Source organism: Anas platyrhynchos, chromosome 2 (assembly GCF_047663525.1).
Source record: "Anas platyrhynchos isolate ZD024472 breed Pekin duck chromosome 2, IASCAAS_PekinDuck_T2T, whole genome shotgun sequence".
Lineage (NCBI taxonomy): Eukaryota > Metazoa > Chordata > Aves > Anseriformes > Anatidae > Anas > Anas platyrhynchos.
Window position 1 is genome coordinate 77102406 of NC_092588.1, and position 18710 is coordinate 77121115.

Genomic DNA, 18710 nt, shown 5'->3' on the forward strand with positions numbered 1-18710 from the left:
AAGCTGCTGCATACCATTATATAGGAATATCAGTAAGATCTTTCCAAAACATAGTGAAAAAAAATCCCAAAGCTGTAGACAGTAATTTATGGAGGACCAAATGTACAGTGTACATTTTGCAAAACATCAAACCTGTCTGAAGGCAACTAATGGCATAAATGAAGTCTGTGCTCTGTGCTGCAACAGAGATTCCATGAATAAGGAAAAGCAGTAAATGAAGGAATTCTGTCCTTGTTTCCATGGAAGGAAACCTCAAATTTGCAGACTTTCAGCCATACAATAAATTTCAGAATTACAAGGTCTTTCATTAAATTAAAAATAACAACAAAAATCCATAACCTAAACAAAATAGTCACTTTATTAAATTATGAGACCTTTTTTCACTTAATATACAGAAGAAATTAAAGACAAAAAGAGAATCCCATCAAAATCTCTCCTTAGCTGGTCAAAGAAACTATAACTGGCTAATAATAATTTCCTCTACTGCAGCAATCTGCAGTCTGATATATTTCCTCCACCAAGATCCAGAACAAGTTTTATAGAAAGGCTTGAATATTGCAGTGAGATATATTACACATATGGACCCCTCTTTTTGTCCTGAGGCACACTGTACCAACAATTCTTCATTACATGATAGAATAGTACTGTGGGTGCCTCTTCCAAAAAAAATTTAATAGTAGATGTCAAGGTAAGTCTACTCTATATTTATGCTGGAGGTGATGTGCTTCATTTAATATCTGTTTTTAAGATGTATTTCTACAAGAGGTTGCAATAAAATTTAAGTGTTTTCAAAAGTTATTGTCACTACCTTCTTGCAATTTGAGTGCTGGCAGGCTTAATGTATGGCAAAATAAGTTTTCTTTAAAAAGCATTGGTTACACAGAGAAAATGCTGTATTTTAATTTGAGGATTAATGAGTTTTTACTATCCATTGCACTAGTTGCTATTTTCATGACAATTCAAAAAAGCAGAGGTCTGAAGAGATGCTAATCAGAAATGTAAGAATTAATATAGTGCTACTCCTGTATGTTTCTGGTATTTCAATTGGTCTCTCCTCTTTTTGACATAACAAGATTATGTTTGTCATACTTCACTATTACTAAATCAACCCATGTGTCCATGTAACAACACAGGAAAATAACTTTTTATAAAGCAGAGTTTACATTCTTGAGTTAGAGTCCTTTGCTGCCTGAGCTGTCATTCTGAGTCCTTTTCTAGCTCTGCTTTCTACACAGGAAGGCATAAATAGATGATTATGCTACTTTTTGCTTCCACTGTTCTCTGGAAATTGCCATGAGAAACTATTTTTTAACACTGCACTCCTAACTCTTTATACCTCATCAATTTGGAGAGCCATATAATTAGGAATAGGGTTACTACAATATCTGGCATCATTTTGGCTCTCATTTGTCTTAGAAGTCATATTAATTGTGAGTCGATAGTACTATTTCCCTTTTGTGTTATCAATCAACTCAGATATCAATACAGTCTGTTTAAGCATATTTTAAATATAATGATCAACTTCATGGCTTATGCAGAAGGCAAATCCAGCTTCTCCCTCATTTTTCTTTATGGTCAAGAGCCATAAAAGTTTTCTCATTCTGTTTCACCAACAAACCCTAGGATCCTGTTTGTGTCATTTGATAATAGTCTAATTTATTTCTCTTTGTATGTTGTTATTTTATATGTTAAATAATATAATTTCATATCCTCATGCTTTAATCATCTATAATATTGCCAAACTTTAGCATGATATTAAAAAGTAAAAAAGAAAAAGAAAAACTTTTCAAAAGGCAAAAGTTCTCCCAAGGAAGATGAAGAGAAAATAAAAATACAAGCAGTTCATACAGCATCTGAAATACTTGAAATGTTTGATATTTCTGCAGTATCACAGCTGTTCCCATACAGGGCAATGTATAATTTTTCTGGAGGAGGATTGTCAAGGCTGACTGCATTAACCTTGAAGTATTGTTCCCTTAGGTTATAAATTTCTGCAAATCCAAAGCATGGAACTGTTGGAAGAAAGGGGAAAAACTCAGAACTTGAAGCTGTATTAGTAGTCAAGGAGACTGTTGCCTGATACTAGCCTTGAATAGACAGTACAGGGAGAAATGCAGCCTAGAATTAAACTGCTCCATTACAATCTTGACAGTTCTGAAGCTGTACACTTCATATAATTGATGTCCAAGTATTAATGCCAATGTCAATTAATGCTACCTTTATGAGGCAGGGTCTTGAAAGGAAATCAAACCATGGTGAAAATGATAGAGTTCTCTAAAAATCAGAAGTCAGAGATGTTTGAAAAAAATATCTCAATTTAAAAAGAACTTAGCAATCAAGCAAGATATGATGACACTGAAGCAAGACAGCCCTTATGTAGCCCCTTCTCAGATTCCCCGTAGCATTACGGGGGTACAGAAACAGCCTTGGAAAGTATGACATATCAGAGGTCTTTCTTTTTATTTCAAGATAAATACAAATGGATCTGTTCAGTTTCTCATAAGTCACTTAAACCTGTTAATCTTTATTAGTAGGTTTACTAAGTAAGCTACAGTGGACCTAACTTCCAGAAGACTCCACTTAACAAAATCAAAATGCTTTGGTTAGTCAGCTGATTGGACTTTGGGAAAAAGAAGATACTGTGGGGTATTAAAGAATACTGCTGTTCAAAAGCTCTCCCTCCTAGAAGAAGGAAGAAAGAAGCTGTCTCTGCTAGGCCGAATACTTCTAGCAAGCCCACTTATACACTGTTCTTTCTTCATTTAGTCCCACTACACAGTATTATCCTTTTCCACCTTCATTTTTCTGATCAGAAGATCCCGTGTGTCAACTAGTATTACTGGTAGCACCAATTAACTACAGTTTTAGACCACAGTTTATTACAGTGTACCAGAATAACACTTTTAAGAATGCCAGAAGTGAATGTGGCATTTTAAATAACTAAAGTCAAGTTTTACATGCAATATTACAAACACCTAAAAATTGGTATTTGGCAAGGGACCATAACAATAATTGCCCTTGGGAGACAGTTTTTTCCTAGAAGAGCTCCCTCTTATTCTAAATTTGTTCATTTATTCCTGTTCTAAATTGCATTCATAGAATGGCTCGGCTTGGAAGGGACCTTAAAGTTAGGGACATCTAACTCCAACTCTCCTGCCACAGACAGGGATGCCACCCACCAGATCAGGTTGGGCAAGGCCCCATCCAGTCTGGCCTTGAGTAGATTAATTTAATTCACATAAATGGGCATAGCTTGACAAGGATGCCACAATAAGGCGGGCAGAGAAGAATCTTGAACAAGGAATAGGGGACCAGAATTGGAAATGGTCTAAAAGCAAAGAAAAAGAGATCACAGCTTTTTTTTTTTTTTTCCTCCACAGAACAGGACTAGATACAGCTGGAAATAAAAACTTGAAGTTGAGGAGGAACATTACTGCTTTGGTTAAGATACTAGCCCCTGTGACTCCACGGAGAAATGACTTGTTCCAAAGTGAGGATTCAGAACAAAAGCTGCAAACAAGAAGACGGAGGAGGCAGCCATTGGACAGTGAATAGCTAAGGCGCTTGCTTCTTACCAAAGCCCTGTGTCCTCAGCTGCAGAGGGATTGTGCACCCATCCTGACACTGAGGTAGGCTTGAGGAATAAAGCAACTTCTGACTCTGAACAGTGCAGTCAGGATTTGGCTATTTCAGCTAAAATAGATTTTCCTCAGATGATCAGCAGCTGTTCTGGGTACTTGCTTGAGAGCTCTAGTATACAGAAGTATGATATACTTTCAATGCAAAATGTTACAGAACACTAAATACCTTCCCAGAGCAGGTTCTGGTCTCTTCTAGAAGGCACTCCAATAATTTTGAATATTTTTAACTCAGTAAATTGAGAAGGGCAAAAATTGAGAAAAAAAAAAAATCTTCTAAGTGCATCCCTACAGTCTCTTTGATGAATGTATCCTTTCTTGTTCTTTTCTTTTCTTCATTAGATGTCACATTTAATGCCCTTTCATTCTCCCTCAGTAATCACAATTTTGTATTAGAAGTACAATTATTCCAAAAGCTCACATGCTGTGGCACTCAAAAAATATATATAAAAATAAAAAATAAAAAGATTTGCCATTGCCATTTAAAAGTCTGAAACAGCTACCAAATATAAAGGGTAAAATCCAACTGTCATTCTTGTTCTAAGTTGTTATTATACTCAGCACATAAATGGCCAATAGTTCGTAGCTGTAGGACAGCCCATTAATGTCACTCAGGGAATTTTTTTTCTACCTGGTAATAATCAGTATAGCCTCAATTCTCAGAGGTGACAAGAACTAAGGCACATCATCACCGGAGCTTGCTTCTGCTGACTTGACATGACCTGCAAGCCTCTATTAATTATTGAATGATGCAATACCTTCTATGTATCACTAAGCCACCACATTTCTGCTCCTCAGTAAAATTCTGTTTTACCCACTAAATTATTTATCAACCTTGGGAAGGGATGGAGTGCAAAAAAAGCAGCAATTTAACCAAAAGCATCTCTATTTTTAAGGAACATACTGAGACTCTTTTCTCTACTATCAATTGTTACAGCTTTGTGTGCAATCTTACCTTGGTTATGTCTACCACCACGAACAAAGTACAATAATTTGCCCTAATACATGAACTGCCTTCCCTGATATTGTGATCTAAACCTAAAAGAAGAAAGTAATTTCTTTACATTTTTCACTTAAGGGGAGAACCACTTTCATCATCAGCTGATGATTAGATGGCTTAAACTTTTGGCAGATATTTCACAGACATTTGAAATTGATTTAGTGCATTACCTAGTGCATCCAATGAAAACGTAATAAGGTATAACATTTAATGTTCAAAGTGGGAAACGCTGGTCAGGGAGAGATTAGTAACTGATCATGGAAAAGTTTAACAAGTAATGTGAAAGAATGGACCTTGTATTAAGTTTTCTCTTAAAAACAACAAAAAAAAAAAAACATCTTAAGAAAGTATATCCTAAATGTCACACTTGCAGTAAATGTTTTGAAATAATTATTTCTCTTCTTAAAATTAGGTGTCTATACCACTTAGAAGCTGTTAAAAACACACTTTCCTAACTTTAACCCCTACATGTAATGCTGAAAACTCTGCCTGAGCTCCTATAACCTACATTACATGGGAGCTCAAACTAAGGGATCAGAAACAGACACAGACATCTGTAAATAGTTAAGGCGCATCAAACCCTGAAGCCCAGTTGATGTAAAGCTACTGCAGCCCCGTGTGCTCAGACCTAAATGGTGGCTTGGCTGAGCATGCATCACTGGTACTGGGGCACTGCATTGCTTCTGTGTGGGGTGATGCCGGGGCTGCCCCGTGACAGCCCCAGCTGGCTCCAGCGGCCCCACCACAGGGCATGGCTGGGCCCAGCAGACAAGATGGCGGTGCCTCACCTCAGGGACAGCCTGGGGAAGAGAAGGAAAAACACCAGAGGGAGATGAAAAAGAAACAGTCCTGCAGAGAATTCACACCAGTAAAGGATGTAAAGGAGGAGGAGGAGAGAGCAACGACCATGACCTGACCACAGCCCCATCCTGCACTGCTCTCTGCCTTGCTGAGGGTCTGAGTGGGACCTGTGGCAATAACAAAGAGTTTCCATCCTTAAAAGCTTGCTTTAAATATTCCAGCTTACATCCATGAAACTTGCTGTCTCATTTATTTTTTGTCGTAAAGGGTGTCCCTTATAACTCCTTTATATATCCTCCATATGAGGGGTGCCTTATAAATCATACATCAATTTTTGAGAATACTTTGGTATCATTTTTCTGCTGCCAACTTGTTATTCTTCTTTATTGCAACTTGTGTTGGGTTACAGGGACATTTTTTTTTCTGATCCATTAGGCTTATTGTACTTTTTTCTGCTTAAAGTTCCTATTTCTTCATAAATCTTGGTTTGGGGCATCAAGAACCTTTATTTAGAAAAAAAAATATATATATATATTTTTTTTTTTTGCAAGTTCTGTTTTTTTTTTAAGTGATATCTTTCATTCCAGTGATGACTGCCTCATGTTTTGTCCAGTATGACAGGTGGAAAAAGTACTTCATTTTATAACTTTCAAATACTTTCAAATCTTCATACTAGGTGATATTTCCCAACTCTAGGATCCTACCATTACATAAACTATGTACTTCTAGACAAGGATTGAAACAGCACAATAGAAAAAAGGAAAAAAAAAAAAAAAAAACACCTTTTTGGGCTTGAACACAAATTGTAGTACCCACTGGATTGTAAAGAAAAGTTTTTTTAAAAGACTGCTTATTAAAAATGCCCAATCAATTGATAATGCTAGATCATACAAAAACATACTACTGTTCTTCATTGCAAGTAATGCACCTATGCCTATTTTTCACCAAAGAGACAAATAAAATAAAATAAAATAAATAAACCAACAGATGCAACCAATCACATCTTAAGTAGAACAAAGATGACAACATATATGTTTTCTGTACTTTATGTTGTGCAGACATACTTATGGTGTAGGTACATTTTTAATGTTTCCAAATTTATAGGATCAATACTTTTAAGCCTGCAGAAACTATTTATTTGGCATACAACTGGACTGGATTATACATTTATTGAACAATGAAATAATAAATTTTACAGGGTAGCAATCTTTTATTTTTTCATATTACTCTATTCAATAGCAATAGTAATCCAAAGTTGGACGTGTTGTTCAGAAGAGCCTCTTTCTATTTTCAAAAGATCATAAAATGCTATTATTAAGCAAATGTGGAGAACCAAAAAGCTTTTGCCTTGGGGCTCCCTGTCTTCTTTTTGATCAGTGAAATTAGTTTATCTTTGCTTTTTCTTCTCTTTATGTATGTTGAAAAGAATTCGAATAAAATCATGTAGGTCTGCTGGTGGTTAAAGAACTATCTGTTGATGTATATAATGCCTGGACATCTTGCAAGTGAATGCCTAGAATATGTTCTTTATCAGTGTAAATTTAAAATGATATTTTTAAGATCTAAAATCAAGTGAAAAATAAAATAGTGGATAATAAAGGCTTCCTATGCTCCCTATCTCACCAGGCCCAGTCAGTAATGATCACTAATAAGTCCCTTTCAGTCTCAATGCTTGTAAAAAGCCTGTTTCATCATTTCCATTTTGCAAAACAATTACCTATTTTTCCCTCCACTATTTGTAATGTAGTTCAAGAAAACCATCCCTAGGAATCTGATTTACAAAGTGCTTAAAAGAATCATCTAAGATCAAATACTGTTTTCTTCCTCAGTTAAGAAAGCTTTTTAAAAGCCAGAAAAATAAGTTTCTTTCATAGTTTCCCTTTCAAACTGAGGCTTACATACAAGGGGAAAAATAATAAAAAGAAATAAAAAGAAAATAAGAGAATGACTATATTAATGTATGTCACCTAATAATAATAATAATAATAATAATAATAATAAATACCAAATAAAGAACAGACCTGAAGTTTAAAAATTAAACAAATTTCAGCAGCTCATTTCATTTCATGTCAGCTCATTTCATTTCATGTCATTTGGTATGAAATGACATTAACTTGTGGTAAGGGATACTCATGAAGAAGAGAATAAATTCACCTGAAATGCACTTGAGCTATTCTCACAGAGGTACCATCAAATAAATGCAATTACAAAAAAAAAAATTAAATAAAAATAAAATAAATAAAATTTTAAAAGGATCAATGTAAGAATTTGTCAACTATTTCTGATAATGTTTAATTTGAAACAACTGTAAGCTATTTCAAATCCATCCACAATGCACATCACCAAATAACCTTTTGATTTTTGCTAAAATACATCACATATCAATTCAAGTCAGTTATCATTGTAACATTATCTGAAACCCAAATAATTACAGCAACAAAAAGATAACATTTTTTGAGATGTTAAAATCAGGAAATGGGAAAGTGACATTACTTTTTCAGCTAACAGACACAGAGCAGCTAAGTAGATTTTGTGCAGAAACTGCCCAAATAAATGGGTACAGTACCAGAACCAAAAATAATTATTCCTTCATTCTTTCACAGAACCTCTGTAACACTGCATTTCCAGAGCAATGTAGAAAACACCTCCACCTCTGATTTCCAGAGGATTGTGCTGAAGAATGAAAGCATGTACGAAGCAAATATTATAAAACCACCTAGGAGCTACCTACATCACAGACATTTCCGGAAACAAATTTCTCACTGAATTAGTAGTAGTGAACACAGAGTTACAATGCAGTCTTAAGTTTAACATGTTAATAAATCTCAGAAAAGGAAAATTAATTCTTCTCTAGTAAGCCTCAGGCTAGTCTGTTTTACCTCTCTTTAATTTTTTCAATGTCAAAATTAAATTTCATGTGGAAAACTATCCATGTCTCATTTCTTAAGAAGATCTTCATCACAAGAAGGATCAGCCCTTCGATATTCTTTGGCTAAAATTCTGTTTGTGACTACAGTTTGGGAGAGAAAAATTGAAGGGTCAAAATATTTATAAGCAAGGAAGTTGTTATTTTCAGTTAACTCCTTGTGACAGACTGGGTTACCTTTCCTAACAAAAAAATACTGTTAGTTTTATTATAGGCAGTATTATAGGCAACTGATTTAATAAGTTATGTACTTGGTCACTTACATGTTTCAGCTGAAGAAAAAAGTGCTGCAGATGGTGAAACTACTAAAACCAGTAGCAATATCCAATCCATGTAAAACAGAAATACCTAACCACAATGCAATTACTTTCAGACCTCTTTATTATATATCTGTAAGCTCTTTGATCTCATCTTCAGTGACCAAGACTGATATATTTATGAAAAACACCCACCATCTCTTCCTGAGATCTCTGTGCATCTCCTCCAGCATCCCCCAAACAAGCTCTCTTCTCAGAAAAAGTAAAGTCATTAAAAAAGCATTTGGGAATAAATTAAAGATGCCAGTTGATAAACTTTAGATATACAGTGAACTAATTTTTACATGGATTACATCTGAAATAGTCTTAGCACTTCCAGAGTGCACAATCTCATAATTAATGTTTCAATCACAATTGGAATATGTTATTATTAAGACTGTCAGTAGTCTTCACTTGATTGCAAATTTGTCAAACTTGCACAGCCTGGTGACCTTTAAAACACCCTTTCCAAAATGTATGTCTGTATGTTTTAGCAGGTAACCTGTTTCTCTCATTGAGGCACTGCGGAAACCAAAGTAATGCAAATAATGCATCAAAATGAAGGAAAGTTCTAAACCTCTCTGAACAGGTTAGTGGAGCTAGCAAGGATAAACACATCAGAGGAATGCCCATGAATCTCGAGGTAAGCAGGAAGCAGGAAAATGGGTTTCACAGAGTGACTTAAGCCAACTCCAAATTAATGGGACAAGAAGAGAGATGAGAGGGAAGACACAACTTACCTTGTGAAGAAACAAAGTATAGACAGACATACAGATATTGCAAGATGCCTGAAATCTGGAAGAAGAGGCAAGAGTTGAACCTATTGGAAGCAGAACAGAAAGGGTCAGTCAAAAGGAGAAACATGTCAAAGAACATGCATGCAACAGTCCAGTGCCTCTGGAGTCAGGGGCTCCCGTTCAAATAGTCTCAGCACTTTGCTAATGCTGGTAATCATCAGTGCAACCTATCACTTTGTGTCACAGTGGAAACTTTGATACCACTTACATTTATTAAAACTTTTCTGAAAAGATATTTAGTTGTATTATGGAGAAAAAAAAAAAAAAAAAAAAAAAGAAAAAAAAAAAAAGGAAGAAAAACCCAACTCATTTCTTCTCCAAATAAAAGACACTGCGTGGGAGGAAATGAAAAATGACACTATTGGACTCAAGAGTTTGAATGGCTTCTAGACAAAACATCCTACATGTCTGACAAAAATATGTTCTGCCATTGTATACTGTGGCAGGTAAGAGAGGAAAATTCACTGTGATTTTTTCAATTACACTGTCATGCCTACAATTCTTTGCACAGTTGAAATGAAAAGACCTTTTTTTTTTAATTATCATCATAGAATTGTACTACAATTATAATTGTAATATAATTAGAATTCTATGATAGAAACTGACAAGATTAATAAAAATATCAAAGTCGTTATTGCTATATCACTATCCTTACTCTGTCTGCTCAGTTTTTGGGGGATATTTTTCTGTGTGTGTTTTGCTTTTCTTTCAGTATTAAATTATTGGAAGATGCACTGTATCCCTTGTCATGGAAAACAACTGTTTTCAGCACTTTATTCACCTACCCACCCCTTTTATTAATTTAATTCTAACTAAATTTGCCTTCAACCTCATATATCTTAAGTAGTATAGAATCTAGCTCATTCTGTTGACCATCTCTTTTCCCTCAAATGTAGATGAAGTTGAGAATTTCTTGAATGAGACCAAATCATCAGAGTTGATTAACTGAGGATAAAGCTGGTATAATCATTTAGATGACTGATAGGTTCTGTTTCAACTAAGTCAGGAATGAGCGAGAATCAAAACTTAAAAGCTGAGTGAGAAAAATAAACAACTATACATGTATATAGTTTTACAAATGTAGGACCTTATGTTTCCTTATTTTTCTTTTATTATACAACAGCACATTCTGTCTCACAAAATTAGTTGAATAACATTTTAGGTTTGTTTCTGTTTTTAATAAACCATAATCACTTAGTCGTGTGAAGTTCAAGGATTACTTCATGTTTAGTATCATCTTGGCTTAAGTCCGTAATGGTTATAAAATCACTACAAAAAGCACCCCACTAGAAACTCTATATTCTATTGCAATATTTCGAAGCTAAACTTTGAAATTGCCATACCAAGTAAACCTTAATTTCTAAAGTGCAGCTGACAAGATTAACATAGTATCTTTGCATCTTGTGTACAGTGTAAGAGTTGAATAACCACAGAGTCAGAGAGTATCTTTATCACCTCTCTCCAGTGATTTAACTATTAGGGGCTTACATACAGCCAAAGTACTATTCTATAAACCACAAACAAAGGAATGAGAACTACCTTCTGGTCCAGTAAGTACAATTTTCTGTTGTTCGGGCAAAAAATGAGAATCTTTTTCATTAACAACTCTTTCTGCATTTGCCTCTTCTACTATCACCAGAAAGAATTCCATGAATCCACGTACTCCATTTTCAGTTCCCAGACTAAAATTATTCATAGTCACAAAGATCAGAGGGGTCTGTAAAACTGTCTGAGTAACTGAATTAGCACCTGGGTCATTTTCTTCTCCTGAACTCTGAGATGCTTCTGTGACACTTACTTCCAACATTATTAGGATTTGCAAGAACTAGCATATACCTACCAAAGACACGTTCACAACTGACAGAAATATAACCATATCTTCAGGTTTATCATCCTTCCAAACCTTTCCTACACCTGTTCCAATTTTAATTCATTCCAGTGCCTTACAGAATGTCATTAATACTTTTCCATTTTACCTGGAAACACCTTTCCTGATATAACTTAAGGTTACAATTACATTTTGCAAAGACATATGTCATGGACAATTCAGCCTCATTAGGTAATTCAATAAGAGCATTGAGATTTTAAAACCTTTAGTTATTTCCAAATCAGAAGCTTTCTTCTTCTAGTAAAAATTCTTCTTGTCACCACATGAATGACCTTGAATTTCATACTACTCAATTTAACCTAGTTTCTAATATCCTGTTCCTTAAAATGACTCAATCCATCATGTCTAAATTTCAGGCATTTTCTTTATGCATGAGCTTTCTAACTTTATTGAATCAACAAGTTTGATTAACCTATTTCTAATTATCTTTTTCTCCCCTGCAGGTGTGGTCAACTTGCAGTTCTTAAGGAATTTTGCTTGTAAACCATGGTCAAATCTGCCACATTCTCTCTTCAGCAGGTGTGTCTTGTTACTGTTACCCAGTAAAACAAGTTTTCTAATAGTATTCATTTCATCTAATTTGAAATAATATTTTCATTTTGTGATAGCATATGAGATGAATTAGTGAAATTTCAGTGATTCGGATCTTCCACATTTCTTTCCTCCTGATAATCAGTTATATTTCAACAGATGACAGATTAGGCTGATACCATCTACAGTTATGTGTATTTAATGTTTGCTACTGTTTCTCTTTTTCCAAGTTCTTTCATCTTATATTATACTGAATTGCTCCAGTTCCTTTCTCTTCACTGCTCCTGCTTATATATAGTTACTGTATCTGTTACTTTACATTCATTCACCACCACATATGAAAGGATCTAAATGTAGCTACTGCAAGAACTGCAATTTCACATGCTCGTAAATAATATATTTGGTCAAATCATAATTTATTAGCTAATAACAAAAATTTTAATGTCTGTCAAAAGCATTTAAAATTGATTTGCTGCTGGATACTTTAATTTCATACTTGAAATTAAAGGCTGGAATTTTGACTAGGAATCACCGGAACAAACTGAAATTGTTAAGAATTTTGAAGAGGCAGATTCTCATCTTGTTTTCCAAGCTGATGAGAATAAATTATATTTTATAAGCATTGAGCCTTGGTGCCTTTAGCATATGCTGAAGTTCCATAAAGGTTTCATAACACGCAAATATGTTCACATCACACACAGGAATACTGAAAATATTTTTCATAAATATCTACCTTAAGGATCAAAATCTGTTTATTGCATTTCATACCCAAGAACCCAAAGCCCTTCCTGTAGCACCAGTCACAGAGCCAATCATTTACAAACTGGATCCTTCTATTCCATCCCACGTCATCACCCCATAATGGAAGGAGGGAAAAGAAAATGATTTGTGCCCCAGACTCTCAACAACTGTCCCAAGGCTTTGAAATCTTTCTTCATTCCCCTCAGACTATGGGATGCAGCTTCCTCCCCACCTATCTGAAAGATCAGTAGTGATCAGTAGAGAGCATCCTGTGGGAGGGACCACACATGGAGCAGGGACATGTTCCTGAGCACTAGAAAGAGGCAAGCATTGGGACCACCTTCAAGACAAGCAAATAAAAGAGTCCAAGAAGCAACCAGCTGACCAGCCTCTCCTCTTTATCTGGGAAGCTTAGGGGCTACATCTGCCTGAAGATCTCTGAGTGGCACACCAAGAACAAGGTTATCTCTGGGAACATCCAACCTTGTTCAGTTAAGTTCAGGTGTCCCCCAGGACAGAGACTGTGCTGCCTATCTGGTCACCTCTTCTATCTGAGCACCCTTGTGGGAACAATCTGTTCCTTTTATCCATGGCCATGTCTCCATCAGCAAGCGTGGCCTTGGGGGTACTTGTCTTTCCACTGAGAAGTCTCAGGCTTCATCCTCTCTACACGCTCTCAGGAGGCAGCTATAGGCAGCAGTTGGGTCCACCCCTGAGCCTTCTCTTCTTAATGCTGACCCAAGGAGTTCCCTCAGCCTGCCCTTGTACGCCGTGTGCCCCGGGCCCACGCTGTCTTGAATGCCCTGGGCTGAGCACACTACACTACACACACTGCACACACATCAGTATCTTTCCTCTACTGGGAACACCCAGGGAAGGGGATGCAGCAGTACAGACGCAGTCGCTAAATTGTCCCCAAAGAAGAAAGTGGCTCTCTGTGATTTTTTATCACTTTCTTATTTTATTTTTCATTGCTCTTTATTGCCTGGTGTTGGAGGACCTCCTAATGAAGCTCTTATTTGTTCTCTCAGTGAACAGTGACGCTGCGCTCCAGCACCTCTTCCCGGCAGACGAGAAGTCTTCTGCTTCTTCAGAGGAGCAGCTGTCTCCCTAACAGCTTTGATCTGCAGCTCTTCTTTGTGCTTTGCCGTGGAAGGTGCGGCTTCCTCTTCAAGCAGCCATGGGGCAGCCTTCTTGTCCTCACACAGAGACATCGCCGGGCTCCTGGTCCCAAGGTCCAGCGTGGCTCTCTGAGGGGTTCCTTCTGCCGCCCTGGTGCAGCATCCCAGAGGAAGCCAAGTCCCCTCTCGTCCACTCCTTGAGACTCCCTCCGTGCAGAAGAGATGACACCTCTGGACGAGGTGGGGGTGGGGGATGGAGGATGGGGGAAAGGGAAGGGAAGGGAAGGATGGCCGTGCTATGAGGCACGGCGGCCGGGCCGTGGATAAGGAGCTGGTGGTCTGCTCCTGCGGTGCCGCCGATGGATCTTGGCAGCTGGGAGCCCAGGCACATCGATCTCCATTGCCTCATCTGGAGGTGGATCCACCTCCATCAGGTCTTCATCCGGAGGCAGATCCACCTCCATGGGCTCCACAGCGCCGGGCACCGCTCCTATGCCACGACCGCCGGCCCTCTTCCACTTCCTCACATAAGGCAGTGGCCGCCTTCTCTTTGCGTTGAGGACTGAGTCCTCTTTGGACCCACGCAAGCGTGGGCAGCCTTCACTCCAGGTCCTCTTCCTCCCATCCATGATGGCTGTAAGAGGGCCTGGAAGCTCAGCGAGTGGCGGGCCCTGCGCAGGGGCCTTTTATAGGGCCCGGCACAATCCGGGGGGCAGATGCCACTGTGACATCAGGAAGCCTCTGTGACGGTGGCCAACGCATGGCCAGACGTGGCTGTGTTGGGAGAGGTGTCGGTGGCCTGAAAGACGCCCTCACGAGGCGAGGCAGGAGGAGGAGGGTCGGGGGGCAGAGGGCCCCTCTCCTGGGGGTGGCTCTCCCTGGCCATTTTGCATGCCAGAGAGACAGGCTGCCCCTCGGGCACAGGGCCTGCCCTCCAGCCCCCTCCTCATCCTGTGCCTGGGCTCCCTGTGCCACAAGACGCTGGCAGCAGTGTTTCTGCAGGGGCAGGGCCTCCACTACCCCCCTGCCACCGACCGGGCTCCCTGCGAGTGGCAGTGGCGCAGCCCCCCATGCTGACAGCAGCTGAGAGGGGGCAAAGCACCCAGACAGCCTGCAGATGGGCAAGGGAGGCACGGCCAGGTGCTGCCAGGTCTCCCAGCAGTCAATAAAAGCTCTGCTGACACTCAAGTGCTGCGGGAGCCCTTCCTCTATTATTAAACCATTCATTAATGTGCTAGATAAAAACTCCGTTGCACTGAGAATCTGCCATGGCACCACAGAAATCAGAGAAGCGTAGCCTCATTTAGCTTGGAAAAGACTAAGATCATCAAGTCCAACCATCCACCTAACTATCAAGTCTACTACTAACCCATGTCCCTGTGCACCACATCCGCACATTTCTTAAATCCTCCAGGGATGGCAACTCCACTGCTTCCCTGGGCAACCCATCCCAATGCCTTACCACCCTTTTCTTGAAGAAAGTCTTCCTTAGACCCATCTAAACCTCCCCCGGGGCAACTTGAGGCTGCTTCCTCACGTCCTACCATTTGTCACCTGAGAAAAGAGATTGATACCATACTTGGTTCAACCTCCTTCCAGGCCATTGTAGGGAGTGGTGAGGTCTCCCTTCAGCCTCCTTCTCTCCAGTGTACCCTGCTTGGAAATGATGCAGATATGCCATGACAGGAAAACAATCATGCCATGCAACGTAGCATTAGGCTTTTCAACTTGTGGAAGATTTCTCTTGTGCTGTTTAGAACATACACCACAGTCAATTTCCGCTTTAAAAAAATCCTTTTTTACCAAAATTGAACCTTGGCACTGCCGTCTATGAAATGAGTACTACAACATGACGGAACACAAAGATGAAAAACTCTTAGTGTAGCATTCACTGCACTGACTCCGTGTCATTTGAAGTTCCTGATACACTCGTTAAATGTGCCTGGACAGCTTGAACTGTATCTCTGGTACTCAGCAAATAGCAAATGACTGTACTGAAAACACCTGAAACTGCACCAGCTTACATACAGAGTGCAGGGAGCAATGCACTTAGGCATGAAGGAGGCTGTCACCAGCCTTTTATTTCTTCAATATAATGCAGGAAAAGCCTATATTTCCAAAGCTAGGCTTTATAGCTAATTTCTTATACTACTATTGCAGTGTTGAAGCACCTCACAGCCTTCACCTCCTCTTGGAGTGTCTCTGTAAGATAGAAGAAGACACCTTGGACACTGAGATCAAACAGAATCACAGAAGCAGAGCATTCCTGAGTCTGGACGGGACCTCTGAATATCATCTCGTCCCAATTCCCTGCTCAAAACAGGGTCAACTAGAGCAGGTTGCTCAAGGTCATGTCCACTCAAGTTTGGAATATGTCCACAGAAGGAGACTCTACAACTGCTCTGGGCAAGCTGTTCCAATGCTCACTCGCCCTCCCAGTAAAAAAAAAAAAAAAAAAAAAAAAACAAAAAACAAACGTATACACATTGACAAGATCCCTCTGATCCTTCTCTAAGCTGAATAATCCCAGCTCTCTCAGCCTTCATCATATGAGAGACGCTCCCGTCCCTTAATAATCTTTATTACTTTGCACTTCACTCTTGCTTCAGGAAGTCCATGTCCTTCTTGTAGTGCAGAGCAGGGGAGGAGCCAGTGCTCCAGGTGGGGCCTCACCACTGCTAAGTAGAGGGAACATCATCTCCCTTGACCTGCTGGCAACACTGTTCCTGATGTAGCCCAGGGTCCTGATGGCTTTCTTTTTTTCAAAGGCACGTTACCGGCTTGTGTTCAACTTGGTGTCCACCAGGACCCCCACGTCCTCCTCTGCCAAGCTGCTTTCCAGCCAGTGCTGCTGCATGGGCTTATTCCTCTCCAGGTACAGAACATCCTATTTTCCTTTGCTGGGCTACTACTCTAAGAAACTTCCAGGTCCCAGGAACTGGGATCTTTTCATGAGTAAACAATGCATTAGCAGAGCTTTGGGAAGTCAGCGTTGGGCTTTGCACCTTAGTGCCCACTGGCATGCAAGATGCAACAAAGCCTGTGGGAGCATTTTGTTCTGCCCAGGCTAATTGGATTTGCTTGTCACTTCAAGTTGTGCCGTAGCAGAAGACAAGACTACCCGCTATATGACAAGGAAATCCTGGAGGAAAACCAACTTGTTTCTTTGTGCTTTCCAAAACATTAAATAGAAGGTGTAAAATGAAGCCACACGGTGGATTTCTGGTTGTGACCATACACAGAGGGGACATACTTGACAAGCAGAGTATTGTGGTACCAGTACTCTGAAAACTTCTGATGCAAACCTTGGAAACATTTAGTTGTGACAATCGATCACTTATTTACTGCCTTTTTTAATTCTTCAAGAAATTTGACAAACTAAAGCTCTGCTCCTCCCTATCTAGGAAAAAAAAAAAGTAAAAAAAAAAAAAATGTAAAGGCTAAGTATATTTCAAAAAAAAAATTGTTTTAAAAGCAGGAACACAGTTGAGTAGTACCTGAAGAGAACAAAACCAAGGGCCTGGGGTGGTTGTCGGCTTCTGTCAAACATTTATAACTATTCCGTCAAGACGCAGTCTTAAAATACAGAAAGATTATGTAGGATCTAATATTTGTCATATTATAGCATTTGAGCTATAATGATCTTAAAATTTAAAGAATCCACAGTATTTATTTAAACTGATTTTTATCTGCATTACTACTTGCAGAATCCTCGGGGAACATCTCCCATTTTCATTGCAAACACTGAAAATAACATCCACACATCACAGGCAACTGACTTAGCACCATTTGAGGGACAATAGTTGCAATAGTTAGTGGAGGATTATTGAGTTTATCACCAGGCAGACTCGAAAGAGAAAGTTAAAGCACATATGTAATACGACATAGAATTGTAGAGAACAAGACACGGTTTCTTACCACATCATGTGTATACTGATGTTCAAGTTAACAAATCTAATTGCATTCACTTTTCTCTCTGTTTGCAAAATGTAGGGCACACACACTATTAAAAACATAACTGTGTCACTGTAGCAGAATTTCGATTCTGGCAATATCATAACTCCATTTAATATCCTTAATTTAGTATTTTATGTTTAACACGCAGCTCTCTCTGGCTTAAAAAGATCTTCAGGTAGACTTATTAAAATTTTGAAACTGCATCTAAAACGGGCACAGATACTATAACATAAATAAGTTATTGTGCCCCATACATGCTATTATTCTGCTCATATTATCTGCAAAAACAAAGATACTTATGTGCTTATATTTTATTTGGACTTCCTGAATATCCACAGAGTAATGCAATGAAACATGAATAACCATAAAATATATAGTAATACAAATTGAAATTTTAAATTTATATGTGTTTTGTATTTTGCTAAGTCATTTCGAGTTATCTCCAGCATATCCAAATTGTCTTGAACTGTAATAGCTGTGTCACCCAGTTTAATGGCAGAAAAGTAGCAGCTGCTGTGGGTTTGGTTAGTGGAATTGTTAATCTTAAATCTCAGAAGAAAAAATACCATGGAACCTATTTTGTTGTTGTGGTTTTGTTTTTGTTTTTGGTTTGTTTTTTTTTTTTTTTTTTTTTTTTGTTGTTGTTGTTTGTTTGTTTTTTTTACCCAGAGGGATTGCTGAGGGACTGAAATTTGATTAAATTGTCTCTGAGTACAAAGAAGTTTTGCTCGCATTTGAAAAAAAAACAATAAAGACGAACTTGGTGTCAGATAGCTTTGACTTCTGGTAGACTTAGTCCACTGACAACTAACCATCAGCTGTCTAACTAGATGGTTAGGCTGAAGCTAGTCCTTTAACTGCAGGAGAGGGGGGAAAGTGGAACATTAAAAGTTGACCTCACAAATGACAGCTGTTGAAGCTCACATTGCAGGGGGCAGGTTCTCAGAGTTTCCTTTCTCCTGTCCTATCAATTCCTACATCTAACAAAGGTAAAGCAGTCAGGAGCTGCAGCGA